Source organism: Schistocerca cancellata, unplaced genomic scaffold (assembly GCF_023864275.1).
Source record: "Schistocerca cancellata isolate TAMUIC-IGC-003103 unplaced genomic scaffold, iqSchCanc2.1 HiC_scaffold_350, whole genome shotgun sequence".
Taxonomy (NCBI): domain Eukaryota; kingdom Metazoa; phylum Arthropoda; class Insecta; order Orthoptera; family Acrididae; genus Schistocerca; species Schistocerca cancellata.
Window position 1 is genome coordinate 99,427 of NW_026046368.1, and position 23,335 is coordinate 122,761.

The window sequence follows — 23,335 nt, forward strand, 5'->3', positions numbered from 1 at the left end:
TCGCCTCGCCTCACACCAGGTGTCTGCGTAAGTTTGCAGTGCATTCGCACCATTCCTATCCCTGTCCCTGTCCCCGTCCCGACTTGTCCCGACTTTGCTCGACTGCCGCTCGCTGCCGCTCGGGTCGTAGTCCATATGACAGCGCAAGCACGACAAACGTCTGCGGGACGAGACGAGACGAGACGACTAAGGAATAAATTCGTGGTTACAAATCAAATTTGGAACTCTACACTCCTACACAACAATAGGCGGTGACGTATTTCAGAAATCACCTGCCGATTCGTACTGTTTTGTCGTTTTCAAAGTCTTTTTGGCAAACTTGGTTAGCACATTCTCCCTCAAACTGAGTTAATTACTGCATTTTCGTACCATTACAGTAGTTTAAAAGGCTTAAGGAAGCATCTTTGTCACAACAGAAAGGTAGTTTGAAAATTGGGCTGGCGACATAACAAAAAAAAAACAGTAAGGGAGCCAACAGCACCCGGGTTTCCCAGGCGGTCACCCATCCAAGTACTAGCCGAGCCCGATGATGCTTAACTTCGGTGATCGGACGAGAACCGGTGTATTCATCATGGTATGGCCGTTGGCGCTCATCTAAAGTAGGAGCACGGCAGAATTCGCGTTCGGATTTTCTCCCAACACACAAAATGTTAGTTTTCGGCCGCATTTGACGAAAGCGCTTCCTTCCGCAACCGCCAGTTCCTCGAGGACGGCGCGGGGAGGCACGCCCGGCGTCCCAGCAGAGTGACGGCCGAATTGGCGGGCGCACCGCCGCGTGTGTTAGACGCACTGCTGCTCGTTGCACCCCCTGTCATTCGCTGGGCGCGTGCAGCCTTCGACACTAGCGGAGGACGCATCTTGTCCCTGGTGTTCAGCGGAGGGCCTGTGCGGGGTGTGGCAGTGTCGTGCTGGAGGGCCCACTGGTAGCGATGTGGGCTTCCTCGCCTCGCCACGCCTCGCCTCGCCTCGCCTCACACCAGGTGTCTGCGTAGTTTGCAGTGCATTCGCACCATTCCTATCCCTGTCCCTGTCCCCGTCCCGACTTGTCCCGACTTTGCTCGACTGCCGCTCGCTGCCGCTCGGGTCGTGGTCCATATGACAGCGCAAGCACGACAAACGTCTGCGGGACGAGACGAGACGAGACGACTAAGGAATAAGTTCGTGGTTACAAATCAAATTTGGAACTCAACACACCTACACAACAATAGGCGGTGACGTATTTCAGAAATCACCTGCCGATTCGTAGTGTTTTGTCGTTTTCAAAGTCTTCTTGGCAAACTTGGTTAGCACATTCTCCCTCAAACTGAGTTAATTACTGCATTTTCGTTCCATTACAGTAGTTTAAAAGGCTTAAGGAAGCATCTTTGTCACAACAGAAAGGTAGTTTGAAAATTGGGCTGGCGACATAACAAAAAAAAAACAGTAAGGGAGCCAACAGCACCCGGGTTTCCCAGGCGGTCACCCATCCAAGTACTAGCCGAGCCCGATGATGCTTAACTTCGGTGATCGGACGAGAACCGGTGTATTCATCATGGTATGGCCGTTGGCGCTCATCTAAAGTAGGAGCACGGCAGAATTCGCGTTCGGATTTTCTCCCAACACACAAAATGTTAGTTTTCGGCCGCATTTGACGAAAGCGCTTCCTTCCGCAACCGCCAGTTCCTCGAGGACGGCGCGGGGAGGCACGCCCGGCGTCCCAGCAGAGTGACGGCCGAATTGGCGGGCGCACCGCCGCGTGTGTTAGACGCACTGCTGCTCGTTGCACCCCCTGTCATTCGCTGGGCGCGTGCAGCCTTCGACACTAGCGGAGGACGCATCTTGTCCCTGGTGTTCAGCGGAGGGCCTGTGCGGGGTGTGGCAGTGTCGTGCTGGAGGGCCCACTGGTAGCGATGTGGGCTTCCTCGCCTCGCCACGCCTCGCCTCGCCTCGCCTCGCCTCACACCAGGTGTCTGCGTAGTTTGCAGTGCATTCGCACCATTCCTATCCCTGTCCCTGTCCCCGTCCCGACTTGTCCCGACTTTGCTCGACTGCCGCTCGCTGCCGCTCGGGTCGTGGTCCATATGACAGCGCAAGCACGACAAACGTCTGCGGGACGAGACGAGACGAGACGAGACGACTAAGGAATAAGTTCGTGGTTACAAATCAAATTTGGAACTCAACACACCTACACAACAATAGGCGGTGACGTATTTCAGAAATCACCTGCCGATTCGTAGTGTTTTGTCGTTTTCAAAGTCTTCTTGGCAAACTTGGTTAGCACATTCTCCCTCAAACTGAGTTAATTACTGCATTTTCGTTCCATTACAGTAGTTTAAAAGGCTTAAGGAAGCATCTTTGTCACAACAGAAAGGTAGTTTGAAAATTGGGCTGGCGACATAACAAAAAAAAAAACAGTAAGGGAGCCAACAGCACCCGGGTTTCCCAGGCGGTCACCCATCCAAGTACTAGCCGAGCCCGATGATGCTTAACTTCGGTGATCGGACGAGAACCGGTGTATTCATCATGGTATGGCCGTTGGCGCTCATCTAATGTAGGAGCACGGCAGAATTCGCGTTCGGCTTTTCTCCCAACACACAAAATGTTAGTTTTCGGCCGCATTTGACGAAAGCGCTTCCTTCCGCAACCGCCAGTTCCTCGAGGACGGCGCGGGGAGGCACGCCCGGCGTCCCAGCAGAGTGACGGCCGAATTGGCGGGCGCACCGCCGCGTGTGTTAGACGCACTGCTGCTCGTTGCACCCCCTGTCATTCGCTGGGCGCGTGCAGCCTTCGACACTAGCGGAGGACGCATCTTGTCCCTGGTGTTCAGCGGAGGGCCTGTGCGGGGTGTGGCAGTGTCGTGCTGGAGGGCCCACTGGTAGCGATGTGGGCTTCCTCGCCTCGCCTCGCCTCGCCTCACACCAGGTGTCTGCGTAAGTTTGCAGTGCATTCGCACCATTCCTATCCCTGTCCCTGTCCCCGTCCCGACTTGTCCCGACTTTGCTCGACTGCCGCTCGCTGCCGCTCGGGTCGTAGTCCATATGACAGCGCAAGCACGACAAACGTCTGCGGGACGAGACGAGACGAGACGACTAAGGAATAAATTCGTGGTTACAAATCAAATTTGGAACTCTACACTCCTACACAACAATAGGCGGTGACGTATTTCAGAAATCACCTGCCGATTCGTACTGTTTTGTCGTTTTCAAAGTCTTTTTGGCAAACTTGGTTAGCACATTCTCCCTCAAACTGAGTTAATTACTGCATTTTCGTACCATTACAGTAGTTTAAAAGGCTTAAGGAAGCATCTTTGTCACAACAGAAAGGTAGTTTGAAATTTGGGATGGCGACATAACAAAAAAAAAAAAAACAGTAAGGGAGCCAACAGCACCCGGGTTTCCCAGGCGGTCACCCATCCAAGTACTGGCCGGGCCCGATGATGCTTAACTTCGGTGATCGGACGAGAACCAGTGTATTCATCATGGTATGGCCGTTGGCGCTCATCTAATGTAGGAGCACGGCAGAATTCGCGTTCGGCTTTTCTCCCAACACACAAAATGTTAGTTTTCGGCCGCATTTGCCGAAAGCGCTTCCTTCCGCAACCGCCAGTTCCTCGAGGACGGCGCGGGGAGGCGCGCCCGGCGTCCCAGCAGAGTGACGGCCGAATTGGCGGGCGCACCGCCGCGTGTGTTAGACGCACTGCTGCTCGTTGCACCCCCTGTCATTCGCTGGGCGCGTGCAGCCTTCGACACTAGCGGAGGACGCATCTTGTCCCTGGTGTTCAGCGGAGGGCCTGTGCGGGGTGTGGCAGTGTCGTGCTGGAGGGCCCACTGGTAGCGATGTGGGCTTCCTCGCCTCGCCACGCCTCGCCTCGCCTCGCCTCACACCAGGTGTCTGCGTAGTTTGCAGTGCATTCGCACCATTCCTATCCCTGTCCCTGTCCCCGTCCCGACTTGTCCCGACTTTGCTCGACTGCCGCTCGCTGCCGCTCGGGTCGTGGTCCATATGACAGCGCAAGCACGACAAACGTCTGCGGGACGAGACGAGACGAGACGACTAAGGAATAAGTTCGTGGTTACAAATCAAATTTGGAACTCAACACACCTACACAACAATAGGCGGTGACGTATTTCAGAAATCACCTGCCGATTCGTAGTGTTTTGTCGTTTTCAAAGTCTTCTTGGCAAACTTGGTTAGCACATTCTCCCTCAAACTGAGTTAATTACTGCATTTTCGTTCCATTACAGTAGTTTAAAAGGCTTAAGGAAGCATCTTTGTCACAACAGAAAGGTAGTTTGAAAATTGGGCTGGCGACATAACAAAAAAAAAACAGTAGGGGAGCCAACAGCACCCGGGTTTCCCAGGCGGTCACCCATCCAAGTACTAGCCGAGCCCGATGATGCTTAACTTCGGTGATCGGACGAGAACCGGTGTATTCATCATGGTATGGCCGTTGGCGCTCATCTAATGTAGGAGCACGGCAGAATTCGCGTTCGGCTTTTCTCCCAACACACAAAATGTTAGTTTTCGGCCGCATTTGACGAAAGCGCTTCCTTCCGCAACCGCCAGTTCCTCGAGGACGGCGCGGGGAGGCACGCCCGGCGTCCCAGCAGAGTGACGGCCGAATTGGCGGGCGCACCGCCGCGTGTGTTAGACGCACTGCTGCTCGTTGCACCCCCTGTCATTCGCTGGGCGCGTGCAGCCTTCGACACTAGCGGAGGACGCATCTTGTCCCTGGTGTTCAGCGGAGGGCCTGTGCGGGGTGTGGCAGTGTCGTGCTGGAGGGCCCACTGGTAGCGATGTGGGCTTCCTCGCCTCGCCACGCCTTGCCTCGCCTCGCCTCACACCAGGTGTCTGCGTAGTTTGCAGTGCATTCGCACCATTCCTATCCCTGTCCCTGTCCCCGTCCCGACTTGTCCCGACTTTGCTCGACTGCCGCTCGCTGCCGCTCGGGTCGTGGTCCATATGACAGCGCAAGCACGACAAACGTCTGCGGGACGAGACGAGACGAGACGACTAAGGAATAAGTTCGTGGTTACAAATCAAATTTGGAACTCAACACACCTACACAACAATAGGCGGTGACGTATTTCAGAAATCACCTGCCGATTCGTAGTGTTTTGTCGTTTTCAAAGTCTTCTTGGCAAACTTGGTTAGCACATTCTCCCTCAAACTGAGTTAATTACTGCATTTTCGTTCCATTACAGTAGTTTAAAAGGCTTAAGGAAGCATCTTTGTCACAACAGAAAGGTAGTTTGAAAATTGGGCTGGCGACATAACAAAAAAAAAACAGTAAGGGAGCCAACAGCACCCGGGTTTCCCAGGCGGTCACCCATCCAAGTACTAGCCGAGCCCGATGATGCTTAACTTCGGTGATCGGACGAGAACCGGTGTATTCATCATGGTATGGCCGTTGGCGCTCATCTAAAGTAGGAGCACGGCAGAATTCGCGTTCGGATTTTCTCCCAACACACAAAATGTTAGTTTTCGGCCGCATTTGACGAAAGCGCTTCCTTCCGCAACCGCCAGTTCCTCGAGGACGGCGCGGGGAGGCACGCCCGGCGTCCCAGCAGAGTGACGGCCGAATTGGCGGGCGCACCGCCGCGTGTGTTAGACGCACTGCTGCTCGTTGCACCCCCTGTCATTCGCTGGGCGCGTGCAGCCTTCGACACTAGCGGAGGACGCATCTTGTCCCTGGTGTTCAGCGGAGGGCCTGTGCGGGGTGTGGCAGTGTCGTGCTGGAGGGCCCACTGGTAGCGATGTGGGCTTCCTCGCCTCGCCACGCCTCGCCTCGCCTCGCCTCACACCAGGTGTCTGCGTAGTTTGCAGTGCATTCGCACCATTCCTATCCCTGTCCCTGTCCCCGTCCCGACTTGTCCCGACTTTGCTCGACTGCCGCTCGCTGCCGCTCGGGTCGTGGTCCATATGACAGCGCAAGCACGACAAACGTCTGCGGGACGAGACGAGACGAGACGACTAAGGAATAAGTTCGTGGTTACAAATCAAATTTGGAACTCAACACACCTACACAACAATAGGCGGTGACGTATTTCAGAAATCACCTGCCGATTCGTAGTGTTTTGTCGTTTTCAAAGTCTTCTTGGCAAACTTGGTTAGCACATTCTCCCTCAAACTGAGTTAATTACTGCATTTTCGTTCCATTACAGTAGTTTAAAAGGCTTAAGGAAGCATCTTTGTCACAACAGAAAGGTAGTTTGAAAATTGGGCTGGCGACATAACAAAAAAAAAACAGTAGGGGAGCCAACAGCACCCGGGTTTCCCAGGCGGTCACCCATCCAAGTACTAGCCGAGCCCGATGATGCTTAACTTCGGTGATCGGACGAGAACCGGTGTATTCATCATGGTATGGCCGTTGGCGCTCATCTAATGTAGGAGCACGGCAGAATTCGCGTTCGGCTTTTCTCCCAACACACAAAATGTTAGTTTTCGGCCGCATTTGACGAAAGCGCTTCCTTCCGCAACCGCCAGTTCCTCGAGGACGGCGCGGGGAGGCACGCCCGGCGTCCCAGCAGAGTGACGGCCGAATTGGCGGGCGCACCGCCGCGTGTGTTAGACGCACTGCTGCTCGTTGCACCCCCTGTCATTCGCTGGGCGCGTGCAGCCTTCGACACTAGCGGAGGACGCATCTTGTCCCTGGTGTTCAGCGGAGGGCCTGTGCGGGGTGTGGCAGTGTCGTGCTGGAGGGCCCACTGGTAGCGATGTGGGCTTCCTCGCCTCGCCACGCCTTGCCTCGCCTCGCCTCACACCAGGTGTCTGCGTAGTTTGCAGTGCATTCGCACCATTCCTATCCCTGTCCCTGTCCCCGTCCCGACTTGTCCCGACTTTGCTCGACTGCCGCTCGCTGCCGCTCGGGTCGTGGTCCATATGACAGCGCAAGCACGACAAACGTCTGCGGGACGAGACGAGACGAGACGACTAAGGAATAAGTTCGTGGTTACAAATCAAATTTGGAACTCAACACACCTACACAACAATAGGCGGTGACGTATTTCAGAAATCACCTGCCGATTCGTAGTGTTTTGTCGTTTTCAAAGTCTTCTTGGCAAACTTGGTTAGCACATTCTCCCTCAAACTGAGTTAATTACTGCATTTTCGTTCCATTACAGTAGTTTAAAAGGCTTAAGGAAGCATCTTTGTCACAACAGAAAGGTAGTTTGAAAATTGGGCTGGCGACATAACAAAAAAAAAACAGTAGGGGAGCCAACAGCACCCGGGTTTCCCAGGCGGTCACCCATCCAAGTACTAGCCGAGCCCGATGATGCTTAACTTCGGTGATCGGACGAGAACCGGTGTATTCATCATGGTATGGCCGTTGGCGCTCATCTAATGTAGGAGCACGGCAGAATTCGCGTTCGGCTTTTCTCCCAACACACAAAATGTTAGTTTTCGGCCGCATTTGACGAAAGCGCTTCCTTCCGCAACCGCCAGTTCCTCGAGGACGGCGCGGGGAGGCACGCCCGGCGTCCCAGCAGAGTGACGGCCGAATTGGCGGGCGCACCGCCGCGTGTGTTAGACGCACTGCTGCTCGTTGCACCCCCTGTCATTCGCTGGGCGCGTGCAGCCTTCGACACTAGCGGAGGACGCATCTTGTCCCTGGTGTTCAGCGGAGGGCCTGTGCGGGGTGTGGCAGTGTCGTGCTGGAGGGCCCACTGGTAGCGATGTGGGCTTCCTCGCCTCGCCACGCCTTGCCTCGCCTCGCCTCACACCAGGTGTCTGCGTAGTTTGCAGTGCATTCGCACCATTCCTATCCCTGTCCCTGTCCCCGTCCCGACTTGTCCCGACTTTGCTCGACTGCCGCTCGCTGCCGCTCGGGTCGTGGTCCATATGACAGCGCAAGCACGACAAACGTCTGCGGGACGAGACGAGACGAGACGACTAAGGAATAAGTTCGTGGTTACAAATCAAATTTGGAACTCAACACACCTACACAACAATAGGCGGTGACGTATTTCAGAAATCACCTGCCGATTCGTAGTGTTTTGTCGTTTTCAAAGTCTTCTTGGCAAACTTGGTTAGCACATTCTCCCTCAAACTGAGTTAATTACTGCATTTTCGTTCCATTACAGTAGTTTAAAAGGCTTAAGGAAGCATCTTTGTCACAACAGAAAGGTAGTTTGAAAATTGGGCTGGCGACATAACAAAAAAAAAACAGTAAGGGAGCCAACAGCACCCGGGTTTCCCAGGCGGTCACCCATCCAAGTACTAGCCGAGCCCGATGATGCTTAACTTCGGTGATCGGACGAGAACCGGTGTATTCATCATGGTATGGCCGTTGGCGCTCATCTAAAGTAGGAGCACGGCAGAATTCGCGTTCGGATTTTCTCCCAACACACAAAATGTTAGTTTTCGGCCGCATTTGACGAAAGCGCTTCCTTCCGCAACCGCCAGTTCCTCGAGGACGGCGCGGGGAGGCACGCCCGGCGTCCCAGCAGAGTGACGGCCGAATTGGCGGGCGCACCGCCGCGTGTGTTAGACGCACTGCTGCTCGTTGCACCCCCTGTCATTCGCTGGGCGCGTGCAGCCTTCGACACTAGCGGAGGACGCATCTTGTCCCTGGTGTTCAGCGGAGGGCCTGTGCGGGGTGTGGCAGTGTCGTGCTGGAGGGCCCACTGGTAGCGATGTGGGCTTCCTCGCCTCGCCACGCCTCGCCTCGCCTCGCCTCGCCTCACACCAGGTGTCTGCGTAGTTTGCAGTGCATTCGCACCATTCCTATCCCTGTCCCTGTCCCCGTCCCGACTTGTCCCGACTTTGCTCGACTGCCGCTCGCTGCCGCTCGGGTCGTGGTCCATATGACAGCGCAAGCACGACAAACGTCTGCGGGACGAGACGAGACGAGACGAGACGACTAAGGAATAAGTTCGTGGTTACAAATCAAATTTGGAACTCAACACACCTACACAACAATAGGCGGTGACGTATTTCAGAAATCACCTGCCGATTCGTAGTGTTTTGTCGTTTTCAAAGTCTTCTTGGCAAACTTGGTTAGCACATTCTCCCTCAAACTGAGTTAATTACTGCATTTTCGTTCCATTACAGTAGTTTAAAAGGCTTAAGGAAGCATCTTTGTCACAACAGAAAGGTAGTTTGAAAATTGGGCTGGCGACATAACAAAAAAAAAAACAGTAAGGGAGCCAACAGCACCCGGGTTTCCCAGGCGGTCACCCATCCAAGTACTAGCCGAGCCCGATGATGCTTAACTTCGGTGATCGGACGAGAACCGGTGTATTCATCATGGTATGGCCGTTGGCGCTCATCTAATGTAGGAGCACGGCAGAATTCGCGTTCGGCTTTTCTCCCAACACACAAAATGTTAGTTTTCGGCCGCATTTGACGAAAGCGCTTCCTTCCGCAACCGCCAGTTCCTCGAGGACGGCGCGGGGAGGCACGCCCGGCGTCCCAGCAGAGTGACGGCCGAATTGGCGGGCGCACCGCCGCGTGTGTTAGACGCACTGCTGCTCGTTGCACCCCCTGTCATTCGCTGGGCGCGTGCAGCCTTCGACACTAGCGGAGGACGCATCTTGTCCCTGGTGTTCAGCGGAGGGCCTGTGCGGGGTGTGGCAGTGTCGTGCTGGAGGGCCCACTGGTAGCGATGTGGGCTTCCTCGCCTCGCCTCGCCTCGCCTCACACCAGGTGTCTGCGTAAGTTTGCAGTGCATTCGCACCATTCCTATCCCTGTCCCTGTCCCCGTCCCGACTTGTCCCGACTTTGCTCGACTGCCGCTCGCTGCCGCTCGGGTCGTAGTCCATATGACAGCGCAAGCACGACAAACGTCTGCGGGACGAGACGAGACGAGACGACTAAGGAATAAATTCGTGGTTACAAATCAAATTTGGAACTCTACACTCCTACACAACAATAGGCGGTGACGTATTTCAGAAATCACCTGCCGATTCGTACTGTTTTGTCGTTTTCAAAGTCTTTTTGGCAAACTTGGTTAGCACATTCTCCCTCAAACTGAGTTAATTACTGCATTTTCGTACCATTACAGTAGTTTAAAAGGCTTAAGGAAGCATCTTTGTCACAACAGAAAGGTAGTTTGAAATTTGGGATGGCGACATAACAAAAAAAAAAAAACAGTAAGGGAGCCAACAGCACCCGGGTTTCCCAGGCGGTCACCCATCCAAGTACTGGCCGGGCCCGATGATGCTTAACTTCGGTGATCGGACGAGAACCAGTGTATTCATCATGGTATGGCCGTTGGCGCTCATCTAATGTAGGAGCACGGCAGAATTCGCGTTCGGCTTTTCTCCCAACACACAAAATGTTAGTTTTCGGCCGCATTTGCCGAAAGCGCTTCCTTCCGCAACCGCCAGTTCCTCGAGGACGGCGCGGGGAGGCGCGCCCGGCGTCCCAGCAGAGTGACGGCCGAATTGGCGGGCGCACCGCCGCGTGTGTTAGACGCACTGCTGCTCGTTGCACCCCCTGTCATTCGCTGGGCGCGTGCAGCCTTCGACACTAGCGGAGGACGCATCTTGTCCCTGGTGTTCAGCGGAGGGCCTGTGCGGGGTGTGGCAGTGTCGTGCTGGAGGGCCCACTGGTAGCGATGTGGGCTTCCTCGCCTCGCCACGCCTCGCCTCGCCTCGCCTCACACCAGGTGTCTGCGTAGTTTGCAGTGCATTCGCACCATTCCTATCCCTGTCCCTGTCCCCGTCCCGACTTGTCCCGACTTTGCTCGACTGCCGCTCGCTGCCGCTCGGGTCGTGGTCCATATGACAGCGCAAGCACGACAAACGTCTGCGGGACGAGACGAGACGAGACGACTAAGGAATAAGTTCGTGGTTACAAATCAAATTTGGAACTCAACACACCTACACAACAATAGGCGGTGACGTATTTCAGAAATCACCTGCCGATTCGTAGTGTTTTGTCGTTTTCAAAGTCTTCTTGGCAAACTTGGTTAGCACATTCTCCCTCAAACTGAGTTAATTACTGCATTTTCGTTCCATTACAGTAGTTTAAAAGGCTTAAGGAAGCATCTTTGTCACAACAGAAAGGTAGTTTGAAAATTGGGCTGGCGACATAACAAAAAAAAAACAGTAGGGGAGCCAACAGCACCCGGGTTTCCCAGGCGGTCACCCATCCAAGTACTAGCCGAGCCCGATGATGCTTAACTTCGGTGATCGGACGAGAACCGGTGTATTCATCATGGTATGGCCGTTGGCGCTCATCTAATGTAGGAGCACGGCAGAATTCGCGTTCGGCTTTTCTCCCAACACACAAAATGTTAGTTTTCGGCCGCATTTGACGAAAGCGCTTCCTTCCGCAACCGCCAGTTCCTCGAGGACGGCGCGGGGAGGCACGCCCGGCGTCCCAGCAGAGTGACGGCCGAATTGGCGGGCGCACCGCCGCGTGTGTTAGACGCACTGCTGCTCGTTGCACCCCCTGTCATTCGCTGGGCGCGTGCAGCCTTCGACACTAGCGGAGGACGCATCTTGTCCCTGGTGTTCAGCGGAGGGCCTGTGCGGGGTGTGGCAGTGTCGTGCTGGAGGGCCCACTGGTAGCGATGTGGGCTTCCTCGCCTCGCCACGCCTCGCCTCGCCTCGCCTCACACCAGGTGTCTGCGTAGTTTGCAGTGCATTCGCACCATTCCTATCCCTGTCCCTGTCCCCGTCCCGACTTGTCCCGACTTTGCTCGACTGCCGCTCGCTGCCGCTCGGGTCGTGGTCCATATGACAGCGCAAGCACGACAAACGTCTGCGGGACGAGACGAGACGAGACGACTAAGGAATAAGTTCGTGGTTACAAATCAAATTTGGAACTCAACACACCTACACAACAATAGGCGGTGACGTATTTCAGAAATCACCTGCCGATTCGTAGTGTTTTGTCGTTTTCAAAGTCTTCTTGGCAAACTTGGTTAGCACATTCTCCCTCAAACTGAGTTAATTACTGCATTTTCGTTCCATTACAGTAGTTTAAAAGGCTTAAGGAAGCATCTTTGTCACAACAGAAAGGTAGTTTGAAAATTGGGCTGGCGACATAACAAAAAAAAAACAGTAGGGGAGCCAACAGCACCCGGGTTTCCCAGGCGGTCACCCATCCAAGTACTAGCCGAGCCCGATGATGCTTAACTTCGGTGATCGGACGAGAACCGGTGTATTCATCATGGTATGGCCGTTGGCGCTCATCTAATGTAGGAGCACGGCAGAATTCGCGTTCGGCTTTTCTCCCAACACACAAAATGTTAGTTTTCGGCCGCATTTGACGAAAGCGCTTCCTTCCGCAACCGCCAGTTCCTCGAGGACGGCGCGGGGAGGCACGCCCGGCGTCCCAGCAGAGTGACGGCCGAATTGGCGGGCGCACCGCCGCGTGTGTTAGACGCACTGCTGCTCGTTGCACCCCCTGTCATTCGCTGGGCGCGTGCAGCCTTCGACACTAGCGGAGGACGCATCTTGTCCCTGGTGTTCAGCGGAGGGCCTGTGCGGGGTGTGGCAGTGTCGTGCTGGAGGGCCCACTGGTAGCGATGTGGGCTTCCTCGCCTCGCCACGCCTCGCCTCGCCTCGCCTCACACCAGGTGTCTGCGTAGTTTGCAGTGCATTCGCACCATTCCTATCCCTGTCCCTGTCCCCGTCCCGACTTGTCCCGACTTTGCTCGACTGCCGCTCGCTGCCGCTCGGGTCGTGGTCCATATGACAGCGCAAGCACGACAAACGTCTGCGGGACGAGACGAGACGAGACGACTAAGGAATAAGTTCGTGGTTACAAATCAAATTTGGAACTCAACACACCTACACAACAATAGGCGGTGACGTATTTCAGAAATCACCTGCCGATTCGTAGTGTTTTGTCGTTTTCAAAGTCTTCTTGGCAAACTTGGTTAGCACATTCTCCCTCAAACTGAGTTAATTACTGCATTTTCGTTCCATTACAGTAGTTTAAAAGGCTTAAGGAAGCATCTTTGTCACAACAGAAAGGTAGTTTGAAAATTGGGCTGGCGACATAACAAAAAAAAAACAGTAAGGGAGCCAACAGCACCCGGGTTTCCCAGGCGGTCACCCATCCAAGTACTAGCCGAGCCCGATGATGCTTAACTTCGGTGATCGGACGAGAACCGGTGTATTCATCATGGTATGGCCGTTGGCGCTCATCTAATGTAGGAGCACGGCAGAATTCGCGTTCGGCTTTTCTCCCAACACACAAAATGTTAGTTTTCGGCCGCATTTGACGAAAGCGCTTCCTTCCGCAACCGCCAGTTCCTCGAGGACGGCGCGGGGAGGCACGCCCGGCGTCCCAGCAGAGTGACGGCCGAATTGGCGGGCGCACCGCCGCGTGTGTTAGACGCACTGCTGCTCGTTGCACCCCCTGTCATTCGCTGGGCGCGTGCAGCCTTCGACACTAGCGGAGGACGCATCTTGTCCCTGGTGTTCAGCGGAGGGCCTGTGCGGGGTGTGGCAGTGTCGTGCTGGAGGGCCCACTGGTAGCGATGTGGGCTTCCTCGCCTCGCCACGCCTCGCCTCGCCTCGCCTCACACCAGGTGTCTGCGTAGTTTGCAGTGCATTCGCACCATTCCTATCCCTGTCCCTGTCCCCGTCCCGACTTGTCCCGACTTTGCTCGACTGCCGCTCGCTGCCGCTCGGGTCGTGGTCCATATGACAGCGCAAGCACGACAAACGTCTGCGGGACGAGACGAGACGAGACGACTAAGGAATAAGTTCGTGGTTACAAATCAAATTTGGAACTCAACACACCTACACAACAATAGGCGGTGACGTATTTCAGAAATCACCTGCCGATTCGTAGTGTTTTGTCGTTTTCAAAGTCTTCTTGGCAAACTTGGTTAGCACATTCTCCCTCAAACTGAGTTAATTACTGCATTTTCGTTCCATTACAGTAGTTTAAAAGGCTTAAGGAAGCATCTTTGTCACAACAGAAAGGTAGTTTGAAATTTGGGATGGCGACATAACAAAAAAAAAAAAAACAGTAAGGGAGCCAACAGCACCCGGGTTTCCCAGGCGGTCACCCATCCAAGTACTGGCCGGGCCCGATGATGCTTAACTTCGGTGATCGGACGAGAACCAGTGTATTCATCATGGTATGGCCGTTGGCGCTCATCTAATGTAGGAGCACGGCAGAATTCGCGTTCGGCTTTTCTCCCAACACACAAAATGTTAGTTTTCGGCCGCATTTGACGAAAGCGCTTCCTTCCGCAACCGCCAGTTCCTCGAGGACGGCGCGGGGAGGCGCGCCCGGCGTCCCAGCAGAGTGACGGCCGAATTGGCGGGCGCACCGCCGCGTGTGTTAGACGCACTGCTGCTCGTTGCACCCCCTGTCATTCGCTGGGCGCGTGCAGCCTTCGACACTAGCGGAGGACGCATCTTGTCCCTGGTGTTCAGCGGAGGGCCTGTGCGGGGTGTGGCAGTGTCGTGCTGGAGGGCCCACTGGTAGCGATGTGGGCTTCCTCGCCTCGCCACGCCTCGCCTCGCCTCGCCTCACACCAGGTGTCTGCGTAGTTTGCAGTGCATTCGCACCATTCCTATCCCTGTCCCTGTCCCCGTCCCGACTTGTCCCGACTTTGCTCGACTGCCGCTCGCTGCCGCTCGGGTCGTGGTCCATATGACAGCGCAAGCACGACAAACGTCTGCGGGACGAGACGAGACGAGACGACTAAGGAATAAGTTCGTGGTTACAAATCAAATTTGGAACTCAACACACCTACACAACAATAGGCGGTGACGTATTTCAGAAATCACCTGCCGATTCGTAGTGTTTTGTCGTTTTCAAAGTCTTCTTGGCAAACTTGGTTAGCACATTCTCCCTCAAACTGAGTTAATTACTGCATTTTCGTTCCATTACAGTAGTTTAAAAGGCTTAAGGAAGCATCTTTGTCACAACAGAAAGGTAGTTTGAAAATTGGGCTGGCGACATAACAAAAAAAAAACAGTAAGGGAGCCAACAGCACCCGGGTTTCCCAGGCGGTCACCCATCCAAGTACTAGCCGAGCCCGATGATGCTTAACTTCGGTGATCGGACGAGAACCGGTGTATTCATCATGGTATGGCCGTTGGCGCTCATCTAATGTAGGAGCACGGCAGAATTCGCGTTCGGCTTTTCTCCCAACACACAAAATGTTAGTTTTCGGCCGCATTTGACGAAAGCGCTTCCTTCCGCAACCGCCAGTTCCTCGAGGACGGCGCGGGGAGGCACGCCCGGCGTCCCAGCAGAGTGACGGCCGAATTGGCGGGCGCACCGCCGCGTGTGTTAGACGCACTGCTGCTCGTTGCACCCCCTGTCATTCGCTGGGCGCGTGCAGCCTTCGACACTAGCGGAGGACGCATCTTGTCCCTGGTGTTCAGCGGAGGGCCTGTGCGGGGTGTGGCAGTGTCGTGCTGGAGGGCCCACTGGTAGCGATGTGGGCTTCCTCGCCTCGCCACGCCTCGCCTCGCCTCGCCTCACACCAGGTGTCTGCGTAGTTTGCAGTGCATTCGCACCATTCCTATCCCTGTCCCTGTCCCCGTCCCGACTTGTCCCGACTTTGCTCGACTGCCGCTCGCTGCCGCTCGGGTCGTGGTCCATATGACAGCGCAAGCACGACAAACGTCTGCGGGACGAGACGAGACGAGACGACTAAGGAATAAGTTCGTGGTTACAAATCAAATTTGGAACTCAACACACCTACACAACAATAGGCGGTGACGTATTTCAGAAATCACCTGCCGATTCGTAGTGTTTTGTCGTTTTCAAAGTCTTCTTGGCAAACTTGGTTAGCACATTCTCCCTCAAACTGAGTTAATTACTGCATTTTCGTTCCATTACAGTAGTTTAAAAGGCTTAAGGAAGCATCTTTGTCACAACAGAAAGGTAGTTTGAAAATTGGGCTGGCGACATAACAAAAAAAAAACAGTAAGGGAGCCAACAGCACCCGGGTTTCCCAGGCGGTCACCCATCCAAGTACTAGCCGAGCCCGATGATGCTTAACTTCGGTGATCGGACGAGAACCGGTGTATTCATCATGGTATGGCCGTTGGCGCTCATCTAATGTAGGAGCACGGCAGAATTCGCGTTCGGCTTTTCTCCCAACACACAAAATGTTAGTTTTCGGCCGCATTTGACGAAAGCGCTTCCTTCCGCAACCGCCAGTTCCTCGAGGACGGCGCGGGGAGGCACGCCCGGCGTCCCAGCAGAGTGACGGCCGAATTGGCGGGCGCACCGCCGCGTGTGTTAGACGCACTGCTGCTCGTTGCACCCCCTGTCATTCGCTGGGCGCGTGCAGCCTTCGACACTAGCGGAGGACGCATCTTGTCCCTGGTGTTCAGCGGAGGGCCTGTGCGGGGTGTGGCAGTGTCGTGCTGGAGGGCCCACTGGTAGCGATGTGGGCTTCCTCGCCTCGCCACGCCTCGCCTCGCCTCGCCTCACACCAGGTGTCTGCGTAGTTTGCAGTGCATTCGCACCATTCCTATCCCTGTCCCTGTCCCCGTCCCGACTTGTCCCGACTTTGCTCGACTGCCGCTCGCTGCCGCTCGGGTCGTGGTCCATATGACAGCGCAAGCACGACAAACGTCTGCGGGACGAGACGAGACGAGACGACTAAGGAATAAGTTCGTGGTTACAAATCAAATTTGGAACTCAACACACCTACACAACAATAGGCGGTGACGTATTTCAGAAATCACCTGCCGATTCGTAGTGTTTTGTCGTTTTCAAAGTCTTCTTGGCAAACTTGGTTAGCACATTCTCCCTCAAACTGAGTTAATTACTGCATTTTCGTTCCATTACAGTAGTTTAAAAGGCTTAAGGAAGCATCTTTGTCACAACAGAAAGGTAGTTTGAAATTTGGGATGGCGACATAACAAAAAAAAAAAAAAACAGTAAGGGAGCCAACAGCACCCGGGTTTCCCAGGCGGTCACCCATCCAAGTACTGGCCGGGCCCGATGATGCTTAACTTCGGTGATCGGACGAGAACCAGTGTATTCATCATGGTATGGCCGTTGGCGCTCATCTAATGTAGGAGCACGGCAGAATTCGCGTTCGGCTTTTCTCCCAACACACAAAATGTTAGTTTTCGGCCGCATTTGACGAAAGCGCTTCCTTCCGCAACCGCCAGTTCCTCGAGGACGGCGCGGGGAGGCGCGCCCGGCGTCCCAGCAGAGTGACGGCCGAATTGGCGGGCGCACCGCCGCGTGTGTTAGACGCACTGCTGCTCGTTGCACCCCCTGTCATTCGCTGGGCGCGTGCAGCCTTCGACACTAGCGGAGGACGCATCTTGTCCCTGGTGTTCAGCGGAGGGCCTGTGCGGGGTGTGGCAGTGTCGTGCTGGAGGGCCCACTGGTAGCGATGTGGGCTTCCTCGCCTCGCCAAGCCTCGCCTCGCCTCGCCTCACACCAGGTGTCTGCGTAGTTTGCAGTGCATTCGCACCATTCCTATCCCTGTCCCTGTCCCCGTCCCGACTTGTCCCGACTTTGCTCGACTGCCGCTCGCTGCCGCTCGGGTCGTGGTCCATATGACAGCGCAAGCACGACAAACGTCTGCGGGACGAGACGAGACGAGACGACTAAGGAATAAGTTCGTGGTTACAAATCAAATTTGGAACTCAACACACCTACACAACAATAGGCGGTGACGTATTTCAGAAATCACCTGCCGATTCGTAGTGTTTTGTCGTTTTCAAAGTCTTCTTGGCAAACTTGGTTAGCACATTCTCCCTCAAACTGAGTTAATTACTGCATTTTCGTTCCATTACAGTAGTTTAAAAGGCTTAAGGAAGCATCTTTGTCACAACAGAAAGGTAGTTTGAAATTTGGGATGGCGACATAACAAAAAAAAAAAAAACAGTAAGGGAGCCAACAGCACCCGGGTTTCCCAGGCGGTCACCCATCCAAGTACTGGCCGGGCCCGATGATGCTTAACTTCGGTGATCGGACGAGAACCAGTGTATTCATCATGGTATGGCCGTTGGCGCTCATCTAATGTAGGAGCACGGCAGAATTCGCGTTCGGCTTTTCTCCCAACACACAAAATGTTAGTTTTCGGCCGCATTTGACGAAAGCGCTTCCTTCCGCAACCGCCAGTTCCTCGAGGACGGCGCGGGGAGGCGCGCCCGGCGTCCCAGCAGAGTGACGGCCGAATTGGCGGGCGCACCGCCGCGTGTGTTAGACGCACTGCTGCTCGTTGCACCCCCTGTCATTCGCTGGGCGCGTGCAGCCTTCGACACTAGCGGAGGACGCATCTTGTCCCTGGTGTTCAGCGGAGGGCCTGTGCGGGGTGTGGCAGTGTCGTGCTGGAGGGCCCACTGGTAGCGATGTGGGCTTCCTCGCCTCGCCACGCCTCGCCTCGCCTCGCCTCACACCAGGTGTCTGCGTAGTTTGCAGTGCATTCGCACCATTCCTATCCCTGTCCCTGTCCCCGTCCCGACTTGTCCCGACTTTGCTCGACTGCCGCTCGCTGCCGCTCGGGTCGTGGTCCATATGACAGCGCAAGCACGACAAACGTCTGCGGGACGAGACGAGACGAGACGACTAAGGAATAAGTTCGTGGTTACAAATCAAATTTGGAACTCAACACACCTACACAACAATAGGCGGTGACGTATTTCAGAAATCACCTGCCGATTCGTAGTGTTTTGTCGTTTTCAAAGTCTTCTTGGCAAACTTGGTTAGCACATTCTCCCTCAAACTGAGTTAATTACTGCATTTTCGTTCCATTACAGTAGTTTAAAAGGCTTAAGGAAGCATCTTTGTCACAACAGAAAGGTAGTTTGAAATTTGGGATGGCGACATAACAAAAAAAAAAAAAACAGTAAGGGAGCCAACAGCACCCGGGTTTCCCAGGCGGTCACCCATCCAAGTACTGGCCGGGCCCGATGATGCTTAACTTCGGTGATCGGACGAGAACCAGTGTATTCATCATGGTATGGCCGTTGGCGCTCATCTAATGTAGGAGCACGGCAGAATTCGCGTTCGGCTTTTCTCCCAACACACAAAATGTTAGTTTTCGGCCGCATTTGACGAAAGCGCTTCCTTCCGCAACCGCCAGTTCCTCGAGGACGGCGCGGGGAGGCGCGCCCGGCGTCCCAGCAGAGTGACGGCCGAATTGGCGGGCGCACCGCCGCGTGTGTTAGACGCACTGCTGCTCGTTGCACCCCCTGTCATTCGCTGGGCGCGTGCAGCCTTCGACACTAGCGGAGGACGCATCTTGTCCCTGGTGTTCAGCGGAGGGCCTGTGCGGGGTGTGGCAGTGTCGTGCTGGAGGGCCCACTGGTAGCGATGTGGGCTTCCTCGCCTCGCCACGCCTCGCCTCGCCTCGCCTCACACCAGGTGTCTGCGTAGTTTGCAGTGCATTCGCACCATTCCTATCCCTGTCCCTGTCCCCGTCCCGACTTGTCCCGACTTTGCTCGACTGCCGCTCGCTGCCGCTCGGGTCGTGGTCCATATGACAGCGCAAGCACGACAAACGTCTGCGGGACGAGACGAGACGAGACGACTAAGGAATAAGTTCGTGGTTACAAATCAAATTTGGAACTCAACACACCTACACAACAATAGGCGGTGACGTATTTCAGAAATCACCTGCCGATTCGTAGTGTTTTGTCGTTTTCAAAGTCTTCTTGGCAAACTTGGTTAGCACATTCTCCCTCAAACTGAGTTAATTACTGCATTTTCGTTCCATTACAGTAGTTTAAAAGGCTTAAGGAAGCATCTTTGTCACAACAGAAAGGTAGTTTGAAATTTGGGATGGCGACATAACAAAAAAAAAAAAAAACAGTAAGGGAGCCAACAGCACCCGGGTTTCCCAGGCGGTCACCCATCCAAGTACTGGCCGGGCCCGATGATGCTTAACTTCGGTGATCGGACGAGAACCAGTGTATTCATCATGGTATGGCCGTTGGCGCTCATCTAATGTAGGAGCACGGCAGAATTCGCGTTCGGCTTTTCTCCCAACACACAAAATGTTAGTTTTCGGCCGCATTTGACGAAAGCGCTTCCTTCCGCAACCGCCAGTTCCTCGAGGACGGCGCGGGGAGGCGCGCCCGGCGTCCCAGCAGAGTGACGGCCGAATTGGCGGGCGCACCGCCGCGTGTGTTAGACGCACTGCTGCTCGTTGCACCCCCTGTCATTCGCTGGGCGCGTGCAGCCTTCGACACTAGCGGAGGACGCATCTTGTCCCTGGTGTTCAGCGGAGGGCCTGTGCGGGGTGTGGCAGTGTCGTGCTGGAGGGCCCACTGGTAGCGATGTGGGCTTCCTCGCCTCGCCACGCCTCGCCTCGCCTCGCCTCACACCAGGTGTCTGCGTAGTTTGCAGTGCATTCGCACCATTCCTATCCCTGTCCCTGTCCCCGTCCCGACTTGTCCCGACTTTGCTCGACTGCCGCTCGCTGCCGCTCGGGTCGTGGTCCATATGACAGCGCAAGCACGACAAACGTCTGCGGGACGAGACGAGACGAGACGACTAAGGAATAAGTTCGTGGTTACAAATCAAATTTGGAACTCAACACACCTACACAACAATAGGCGGTGACGTATTTCAGAAATCACCTGCCGATTCGTAGTGTTTTGTCGTTTTCAAAGTCTTCTTGGCAAACTTGGTTAGCACATTCTCCCTCAAACTGAGTTAATTACTGCATTTTCGTTCCATTACAGTAGTTTAAAAGGCTTAAGGAAGCATCTTTGTCACAACAGAAAGGTAGTTTGAAATTTGGGATGGCGACATAACAAAAAAAAAAAAAAACAGTAAGGGAGCCAACAGCACCCGGGTTTCCCAGGCGGTCACCCATCCAAGTACTGGCCGGGCCCGATGATGCTTAACTTCGGTGATCGGACGAGAACCAGTGTATTCATCATGGTATGGCCGTTGGCGCTCATCTAATGTAGGAGCACGGCAGAATTCGCGTTCGGCTTTTCTCCCAACACACAAAATGTTAGTTTTCGGCCGCATTTGACGAAAGCGCTTCCTTCCGCAACCGCCAGTTCCTCGAGGACGGCGCGGGGAGGCGCGCCCGGCGTCCCAGCAGAGTGACGGCCGAATTGGCGGGCGCACCGCCGCGTGTGTTAGACGCACTGCTGCTCGTTGCACCCCCTGTCATTCGCTGGGCGCGTGCAGCCTTCGACACTAGCGGAGGACGCATCTTGTCCCTGGTGTTCAGCGGAGGGCCTGTGCGGGGTGTGGCAGTGTCGTGCTGGAGGGCCCACTGGTAGCGATGTGGGCTTCCTCGCCTCGCCACGCCTCGCCTCGCCTCGCCTCACACCAGGTGTCTGCGTAGTTTGCAGTGCATTCGCACCATTCCTATCCCTGTCCCTGTCCCCGTCCCGACTTGTCCCGACTTTGCTCGACTGCCGCTCGCTGCCGCTCGGGTCGTGGTCCATATGACAGCGCAAGCACGACAAACGTCTGCGGGACGAGACGAGACGAGACGACTAAGGAATAAGTTCGTGGTTACAAATCAAATTTGGAACTCAACACACCTACACAACAATAGGCGGTGACGTATTTCAGAAATCACCTGCCGATTCGTAGTGTTTTGTCGTTTTCAAAGTCTTCTTGGCAAACTTGGTTAGCACATTCTCCCTCAAACTGAGTTAATTACTGCATTTTCGTTCCATTACAGTAGTTTAAAAGGCTTAAGGAAGCATCTTTGTCACAACAGAAAGGTAGTTTGAAATTTGGGATGGCGACATAACAAAAAAAAAAAAAACAGTAAGGGAGCCAACAGCACCCGGGTTTCCCAGGCGGTCACCCATCCAAGTACTGGCCGGGCCCGATGATGCTTAACTTCGGTGATCGGACGAGAACCAGTGTATTCATCATGGTATGGCCGTTGGCGCTCATCTAATGTAGGAGCACGGCAGAATTCGCGTTCGGCTTTTCTCCCAACACACAAAATGTTAGTTTTCGGCCGCATTTGACGAAAGCGCTTCCTTCCGCAACCGCCAGTTCCTCGAGGACGGCGCGGGGAGGCGCGCCCGGCGTCCCAGCAGAGTGACGGCCGAATTGGCGGGCGCACCGCCGCGTGTGTTAGACGCACTGCTGCTCGTTGCACCCCCTGTCATTCGCTGGGCGCGTGCAGCCTTCGACACTAGCGGAGGACGCATCTTGTCCCTGGTGTTCAGCGGAGGGCCTGTGCGGGGTGTGGCAGTGTCGTGCTGGAGGGCCCACTGGTAGCGATGTGGGCTTCCTCGCCTCGCCACGCCTCGCCTCGCCTCGCCTCACACCAGGTGTCTGCGTAGTTTGCAGTGCATTCGCACCATTCCTATCCCTGTCCCTGTCCCCGTCCCGACTTGTCCCGACTTTGCTCGACTGCCGCTCGCTGCCGCTCGGGTCGTGGTCCATATGACAGCGCAAGCACGACAAACGTCTGCGGGACGAGACGAGACGAGACGACTAAGGAATAAGTTCGTGGTTACAAATCAAATTTGGAACTCAACACACCTACACAACAATAGGCGGTGACGTATTTCAGAAATCACCTGCCGATTCGTAGTGTTTTGTCGTTTTCAAAGTCTTCTTGGCAAACTTGGTTAGCACATTCTCCCTCAAACTGAGTTAATTACTGCATTTTCGTTCCATTACAGTAGTTTAAAAGGCTTAAGGAAGCATCTTTGTCACAACAGAAAGGTAGTTTGAAATTTGGGATGGCGACATAACAAAAAAAAAAAAAAACAGTAAGGGAGCCAACAGCACCCGGGTTTCCCAGGCGGTCACCCATCCAAGTACTGGCCGGGCCCGATGATGCTTAACTTCGGTGATCGGACGAGAACCAGTGTATTCATCATGGTATGGCCGTTGGCGCTCATCTAATGTAGGAGCACGGCAGAATTCGCGTTCGGCTTTTCTCCCAACACACAAAATGTTAGTTTTCGGCCGCATTTGACGAAAGCGCTTCCTTCCGCAACCGCCAGTTCCTCGAGGACGGCGCGGGGAGGCGCGCCCGGCGTCCCAGCAGAGTGACGGCCGAATTGGCGGGCGCACCGCCGCGTGTGTTAGACGCACTGCTGCTCGTTGCACCCCCTGTCATTCGCTGGGCGCGTGCAGCCTTCGACACTAGCGGAGGACGCATCTTGTCCCTGGTGTTCAGCGGAGGGCCTGTGCGGGGTGTGGCAGTGTCGTGCTGGAGGGCCCACTGGTAGCGATGTGGGCTTCCTCGCCTCGCCACGCCTCGCCTCGCCTCGCCTCACACCAGGTGTCTGCGTAGTTTGCAGTGCATTCGCACCATTCCTATCCCTGTCCCTGTCCCCGTCCCGACTTGTCCCGACTTTGCTCGACTGCCGCTCGCTGCCGCTCGGGTCGTGGTCCATATGACAGCGCAAGCACGACAAACGTCTGCGGGACGAGACGAGACGAGACGACTAAGGAATAAGTTCGTGGTTACAAATCAAATTTGGAACTCAACACACCTACACAACAATAG

At 54.9% G+C, this 23,335-nt stretch overlaps 24 non-coding genes across 24 annotated transcripts; all 24 read right to left on the bottom strand.

Annotated features, from left to right (window-relative positions):
• Window positions 1-469: 469 nt before the first annotated feature.
• Window positions 470-588, bottom strand: LOC126118210 (5S ribosomal RNA). Its single transcript, XR_007525652.1, has one exon. It is a non-coding gene; the product is annotated as a 5S ribosomal RNA (ribosomal RNA).
• An 841-nt stretch (window positions 589-1,429) lies between these two features.
• Window positions 1,430-1,548, bottom strand: LOC126118211 (5S ribosomal RNA). The gene has a single exon (XR_007525653.1). It is a non-coding gene; the product is annotated as a 5S ribosomal RNA (ribosomal RNA).
• An 852-nt stretch (window positions 1,549-2,400) lies between these two features.
• Window positions 2,401-2,519, bottom strand: LOC126118212 (5S ribosomal RNA). The gene has a single exon (XR_007525654.1). It is a non-coding gene; the product is annotated as a 5S ribosomal RNA (ribosomal RNA).
• An 836-nt stretch (window positions 2,520-3,355) lies between these two features.
• On the bottom strand, window positions 3,356-3,474 carry LOC126118251 (5S ribosomal RNA). The gene has a single exon (XR_007525689.1). It is a non-coding gene; the product is annotated as a 5S ribosomal RNA (ribosomal RNA).
• Window positions 3,475-4,315: 841 nt separating this feature from the next.
• Window positions 4,316-4,434, bottom strand: LOC126118213 (5S ribosomal RNA). The gene has a single exon (XR_007525655.1). It is a non-coding gene; the product is annotated as a 5S ribosomal RNA (ribosomal RNA).
• Window positions 4,435-5,275: 841 nt separating this feature from the next.
• LOC126118214 (5S ribosomal RNA) lies at window positions 5,276-5,394 on the bottom strand. The gene has a single exon (XR_007525656.1). It is a non-coding gene; the product is annotated as a 5S ribosomal RNA (ribosomal RNA).
• An 841-nt stretch (window positions 5,395-6,235) lies between these two features.
• LOC126118215 (5S ribosomal RNA) lies at window positions 6,236-6,354 on the bottom strand. The gene has a single exon (XR_007525657.1). It is a non-coding gene; the product is annotated as a 5S ribosomal RNA (ribosomal RNA).
• An 841-nt stretch (window positions 6,355-7,195) lies between these two features.
• Window positions 7,196-7,314, bottom strand: LOC126118216 (5S ribosomal RNA). The gene has a single exon (XR_007525658.1). It is a non-coding gene; the product is annotated as a 5S ribosomal RNA (ribosomal RNA).
• Window positions 7,315-8,155: 841 nt separating this feature from the next.
• LOC126118218 (5S ribosomal RNA) lies at window positions 8,156-8,274 on the bottom strand. The gene has a single exon (XR_007525659.1). It is a non-coding gene; the product is annotated as a 5S ribosomal RNA (ribosomal RNA).
• An 852-nt stretch (window positions 8,275-9,126) lies between these two features.
• LOC126118219 (5S ribosomal RNA) lies at window positions 9,127-9,245 on the bottom strand. Its single transcript, XR_007525660.1, has one exon. It is a non-coding gene; the product is annotated as a 5S ribosomal RNA (ribosomal RNA).
• Window positions 9,246-10,080: 835 nt separating this feature from the next.
• LOC126118252 (5S ribosomal RNA) lies at window positions 10,081-10,199 on the bottom strand. Its single transcript, XR_007525690.1, has one exon. It is a non-coding gene; the product is annotated as a 5S ribosomal RNA (ribosomal RNA).
• An 841-nt stretch (window positions 10,200-11,040) lies between these two features.
• Window positions 11,041-11,159, bottom strand: LOC126118221 (5S ribosomal RNA). The gene has a single exon (XR_007525662.1). It is a non-coding gene; the product is annotated as a 5S ribosomal RNA (ribosomal RNA).
• Window positions 11,160-12,000: 841 nt separating this feature from the next.
• LOC126118222 (5S ribosomal RNA) lies at window positions 12,001-12,119 on the bottom strand. The gene has a single exon (XR_007525663.1). It is a non-coding gene; the product is annotated as a 5S ribosomal RNA (ribosomal RNA).
• An 841-nt stretch (window positions 12,120-12,960) lies between these two features.
• LOC126118223 (5S ribosomal RNA) lies at window positions 12,961-13,079 on the bottom strand. The gene has a single exon (XR_007525664.1). It is a non-coding gene; the product is annotated as a 5S ribosomal RNA (ribosomal RNA).
• Window positions 13,080-13,924: 845 nt separating this feature from the next.
• On the bottom strand, window positions 13,925-14,043 carry LOC126118253 (5S ribosomal RNA). The gene has a single exon (XR_007525691.1). It is a non-coding gene; the product is annotated as a 5S ribosomal RNA (ribosomal RNA).
• An 841-nt stretch (window positions 14,044-14,884) lies between these two features.
• LOC126118224 (5S ribosomal RNA) lies at window positions 14,885-15,003 on the bottom strand. Its single transcript, XR_007525665.1, has one exon. It is a non-coding gene; the product is annotated as a 5S ribosomal RNA (ribosomal RNA).
• An 841-nt stretch (window positions 15,004-15,844) lies between these two features.
• On the bottom strand, window positions 15,845-15,963 carry LOC126118225 (5S ribosomal RNA). Its single transcript, XR_007525666.1, has one exon. It is a non-coding gene; the product is annotated as a 5S ribosomal RNA (ribosomal RNA).
• An 846-nt stretch (window positions 15,964-16,809) lies between these two features.
• Window positions 16,810-16,928, bottom strand: LOC126118254 (5S ribosomal RNA). The gene has a single exon (XR_007525692.1). It is a non-coding gene; the product is annotated as a 5S ribosomal RNA (ribosomal RNA).
• An 845-nt stretch (window positions 16,929-17,773) lies between these two features.
• LOC126118255 (5S ribosomal RNA) lies at window positions 17,774-17,892 on the bottom strand. Its single transcript, XR_007525693.1, has one exon. It is a non-coding gene; the product is annotated as a 5S ribosomal RNA (ribosomal RNA).
• An 845-nt stretch (window positions 17,893-18,737) lies between these two features.
• LOC126118257 (5S ribosomal RNA) lies at window positions 18,738-18,856 on the bottom strand. Its single transcript, XR_007525695.1, has one exon. It is a non-coding gene; the product is annotated as a 5S ribosomal RNA (ribosomal RNA).
• Window positions 18,857-19,702: 846 nt separating this feature from the next.
• LOC126118258 (5S ribosomal RNA) lies at window positions 19,703-19,821 on the bottom strand. The gene has a single exon (XR_007525696.1). It is a non-coding gene; the product is annotated as a 5S ribosomal RNA (ribosomal RNA).
• An 846-nt stretch (window positions 19,822-20,667) lies between these two features.
• Window positions 20,668-20,786, bottom strand: LOC126118259 (5S ribosomal RNA). Its single transcript, XR_007525697.1, has one exon. It is a non-coding gene; the product is annotated as a 5S ribosomal RNA (ribosomal RNA).
• Window positions 20,787-21,631: 845 nt separating this feature from the next.
• Window positions 21,632-21,750, bottom strand: LOC126118260 (5S ribosomal RNA). The gene has a single exon (XR_007525698.1). It is a non-coding gene; the product is annotated as a 5S ribosomal RNA (ribosomal RNA).
• Window positions 21,751-22,596: 846 nt separating this feature from the next.
• Window positions 22,597-22,715, bottom strand: LOC126118262 (5S ribosomal RNA). The gene has a single exon (XR_007525699.1). It is a non-coding gene; the product is annotated as a 5S ribosomal RNA (ribosomal RNA).
• Window positions 22,716-23,335: the final 620 nt, after the last annotated feature.